Here is a 5,061-nt window from a genome sequence, read left to right on the forward strand (position 1 = left end):
GAAAATTGTTTCCCAAGTAGGGTGAGCCAAAGCCCAGTAGAGATATACTAACACGATGTACGAAATTTAACTAAGATATGAGCATTAGATAAATGTTCAATACTTAAGACCAACCGACATCTTTTTATAACCGATCAATAATGACATCAATATCTTATTCCATTTTCATTCTTTTATCCTAATCAACTCACAGATAAGTCCTTTGTTATCCAAACAACCCCAAATGAGACTACAACTCATTTATTAACGCTTAAATAGTAATCATTATTGAAACACTTCAATATCAATCATTCTTCAAACACTTCAATAGCAATCATTATTCAAATACTTCAATTTTCCTGCCATTTTACGGAATCACAGCTGAGGGAACCGGCACCCATATACATATAAGATTTCGAGACTTTCACCCCGGACACTCCGACCAACTTAGTTTTCAATGGAGTCCATCCCCTATCTCTTCCCAAATGATGGAGTACATCCCCTATCTTCTCTCAAACAAAGATACATGCACAATGTATTTAAAACGTTGTCATATATAATGACTAACCAATTCACATATTCAATGATTTGATCAAACCGTCATATTCAATGACATAATTAAATTGATTAGTTTCAATTTACCTAATCCTCATGCAATTGCTACAACAATCATAACTATCCTCCACCGATAGCCCAAAACAGATATACCATCCATCAACAGACAATTTATCAAATTCCCATAGGTGAGTGATTTAACAAATCCAACTACACCATTTAATTATACACCCTTCTAATTTCATTTTCCCTACATCAAATTCATTATTTATACCAAATAGTTCTTCGATACAAATTAGGGCAAGTTTCTCATTTTTTCAAATTTTAACTCCAAGACCCAATCTCACCATTTATCCTCATATAACATCATAATCAAGGCCTCACATACATATATGGAGCCAAATATAGAAAACCCCTCTTTCAAAATTTAAATCCAAACCCTAGCTTCACCTAAATCTTTCCAAATCCCACCATTTATACAAAATGACAAACACCTAGGTTAGAACCCATATCAAAGAGTAGAATATTCCTACCTCAAATGTAGAGCTCAAAGAGGAAGAAGGAAAAACTTTGAAAATGCCCAAAACTTAAACTTTCTTGGATCAAATGGAAGCCCACGAGTTGCTCTACCTTTTTCTCAAAGAAAGTAGAGTTGAAACTCTTAGATTCAAAGGGGTTTGTAGAGAGAAGTTGGATTTTTAGAGAGAGAGACAGCCGATCTAGGATTTTGAGTGAGAAGAAGTGCACAAAATGATACAAAGATGCTCTGCTGCGAACTGATATACGTAGTCCTCGCTCGAGCAAAGGAGTTGTCGCTTGAGCGACCAGACACAACAAGTGACCTCGCTCGAGCGTAGAATGAAAAGCTTCAAGTCTGCCATAGATTCACACGCACGCTCGAGCGCAGGAAGTCTCGCTCGAGCGAAGAAGCAATTTCACTAGGTTCACTAAAGCGCAAAAAGCTTCACTCAAGCACAAAAAGCTTCACTCGAGCGAAGAACTTCCCCTTTCCAGAAAAACTATGTCTGGGAGAGAAACCTAAAGACCCTTAAACCTCGCTCGAGCGCAAGAAACCTCGCTTGAGAAAAGAATTACACAAGGTTCACTCGAGCGCAAGAAGCCTCGCTCGAGCGAAGAAGCCACAATCTGGGCAACAACAACCTAGATCAAGTAACAACCAACCTGTTTCAAACTCACCCAACAAGTTCCAAAACTTATATGCAAGGAGTCAAAGGGGGAAAAAGACATGGATACAATGTTCAACTACGGAACCCGAGTTCGGGACACAATAAAGGTCAGGGCAAAACCAGGATCGCCATATTAGGGTAGCAGATATTCTCCCAAGAAACTTTAGCCCCATGAGTTTTAGGCTCACAACCAGATCAAAAGAAAGACCTGAGAAGGGTTTCAATGGCTCTGATAATCTTCTTCGGAAGAATGAATAAAGATGACCAGTATAACTAAATAGAAAACTGGACAAATTGTATCAATTGAGCTCTGCCAGCATAGTTAATTTGTATGCTATTTGAAATGTAATGACATTTTTTTCAATGAATAATGCTGAATTTTTTTGATTATAAAATTTTATTTTACTTGATTTTTAGAATCTATTTTTAGAAAAATTTTCTAAGAAATTAAAAATTAAATTGGTGAAAAAAAATAAAAAAACACATCATTTTTATATAATTTTATCTTTTGGCAGGGTAGAAATAATTTTTTAAAATAATTTTTTTTGATATTTATTTTCGTTAAATTAGTTTCAATTTTTTCAAAAGTCAAATATGGAAACAACTTTGATATCATTATTAAACCAATCCATTAAATCAAAAAATTCAAAACTAAAAACATTTCATATATTAAACATATTGATTACACACTAAAAGCCTAATAACCATCCATTATATGATAACTATAAAACAATATCTGTTAACAACAAATACAACCATCTATTACATTATAACCATCCAAAAATATCAAAAAAAAAAAAAAAACCCCATTATATGATTATCATCCAAATACATACTAAAGATTAATTTAATAAAAAAAAATATAAAAATATAAAAGATTTATTATTTTTACATAATTTTATCTTTGGTAGGTAGAAATAATTTTTAAAAATTCAAAAATAATTTTTTAACATTTATTTTTATCAAATTGACTACGTTGCCCTTAAAATGGAGCAACAGTGTCTTCAATTTTCCTTATTTGGAACGAGATTCAAAATTCAAAGTTAAATGTATTACAATTAATGTTACATTAATTGTAGTACATTTGATGTATCTTCAAGCTCCAAGCTTCTCTTTATTGATGTATCTTTTCATACCTTGTATATACTCCATCAATAAAGTTTTCTTTTGCCGATCAAAAAAAAAAATGTATTACAATTAAAAGGTTAGGGACCAAAGTGGCACAAGCCCTAAACTATAAGGATCGTTAGCATAATTCGCCCATCTTATTATTATGATGTTGTGCCCCAAAATAATATTGGTTCCCATCCATTCAAGGACGGACCCGGGATTTTCACATAGGGGGCAAAAATATACATATTAACAAAAATTTTAAATAAGAAGTATGAATTGCAATATCAATTTACTACCAATATATAGAAAGCAAAAATAAGATGAAAACGTATAAAAATAAGCATTTTTTTAAATCTAGAAATAGGGCTTGTTATCAATGGTAAATTATTAATTTTATTATATTTTGTATGTTTTTAATTCTTTTTTAATCCAATGCTTTATAGATATAGAAAAGCAACCACATAAATTTTTAAAAAAATCAAGAGAGCACCACTTAAAATTTGTAAAAGTAAAAAACACTAGGGAGCGACCTTCTATAATTTGGAGACAAACTATAATTAATATTACAATAATAATGAAAGTTTTTGAAATCGTAGGAAGGGCAATCGCCTCCTCTTGCCCTCTATAGGTCTATCATTGCATCCATTGTTATGATTAGAGTCGTCTTCAATTATAGGTATTAATTACTACTCAATTAGATGATAATTATGCTAACTAGGGTTGAACTAATCAAACTTAGTATTGATAATTGGAAACTTTGATGAACACAAAGTACTAATCCTTTTTTTGTTTTTTTCGATGAATATCACAAAGTACTAATCCTAAACATAGAGAACCTTACAGGCTAAAGAAAAATGTGTATGTTAGTACTCAGAGGAGTTGTCCCACTAGAATGGGCCAAGTCAAGATGGGAATTAATAAAGGTCTCGTCTGTTTTCAGAAGTAGAATGGAGGGAATTGATAGTGAGACCATGTTTGTTTGAGTGGACATGAGTTTGGGATTGGACTAATAGTTAAATAAAATTATTAATCCGATGTTAGGTTAAACAATTGAATTCATTCGGATATGGTATCTCACATATGATGGATTATTCAATTTCACAGAGGGGGGTGGGATATAAATTGGAAGACTAAGCCAAAGTTTAGACTACTAGTCCCTCCTTATAATCCTAACTCAATCCAAACATAAGATAGGATATACAATCTAAAGGGATTCGTAATCCTAGGATTAGTAGTCATGGGAATGCTAATCCAACCTAATCCAGTCCGCCAAACAAACATGGCCTGGGCAGATTAATAGTGAGGTGATTGTTAGTGAGGAGATTGTTAGTGAGGGGATTAAGTAAAATTGTGTTTGTCTTGATGGTAGTTGTTAATGTGGAGATTGTTAAATTATTACCCTATAAAAGAAATATAAAATATTAAAACAAATAAAATTATGATTTTTACTTAACAAAAAATACAAAAACATTAAACTTTAATGTTAAAAAAAAATTCCCAACATATAAAAAAAATAAAATAAAAAAACCTAATCCCATGGGACTAATTTCCTAATACCATATCCACCTCCTCCATCTCAATCCCAACACCAAGGCCTATTCTAATCCCATGGGATTGTGAATCCCCTCTCTATCTCCCAAAACAAACACAACATATAGTGGGTCCCACCTCAATTTCAATCTCAATCCCACCTCTATTTCCTAAAACAAACGGGGCCAAAGATTAATTCCAAAGTGCAATGGGGCACTTAAATATTGATAGAATGTAATTTGAATAAATAATTATAAAAAAATCCCACATCGGTTGAGAAAGAAAAACTCACCCTGCAAGAGTTGCAATATGAAGCCTTTGAAGCAATACATTGAAGGCACGTAACCACACAGTGAGCACAAAGCGCATTATTCTTTCGCCTTTTACTCAAGAATACTGTGTGCTCACTGCATTTAGTGGCTTATGCTAATATGTGGGGATGAGAGGTCACTGCAATCATTCCCTCCCTACTATGTCTGCTATGCTATTGAAACGACACCATTTTTCCGTTTTTGTATTTTTTTTTAGGGTTACATTGATTCTTATTTTATTATAGAAAAACAATCTAGCTATCGGCCGTCGTCCCCCTTAAGCAAAAGGTCACCACTTTACAGTAAGTTGAAGTTGAACAACTAGTTTTTTATTTTTATTTTTATTTTTATACGTTTTTGTCTTCTCTTAAACGGATTGAACGGTA

At 32.8% G+C, this 5,061-nt stretch overlaps 1 non-coding gene across 1 annotated transcript; it reads left to right on the plus strand.

The window, feature by feature from the left end:
- Nucleotides 1-4,707: 4,707 nt before the first annotated feature.
- On the plus strand, nt 4,708-4,822 carry LOC145823162 (U5 spliceosomal RNA). Its single transcript, XR_014365396.1, has one exon. It is a non-coding gene; the product is annotated as a U5 spliceosomal RNA (small nuclear RNA).
- Nucleotides 4,823-5,061: the final 239 nt, after the last annotated feature.

Source organism: Camellia sinensis, chromosome 3 (genome assembly GCF_055761805.1).
Source record: "Camellia sinensis isolate YWXY chromosome 3, ASM5576180v1, whole genome shotgun sequence".
NCBI lineage: Eukaryota > Viridiplantae > Streptophyta > Magnoliopsida > Ericales > Theaceae > Camellia > Camellia sinensis.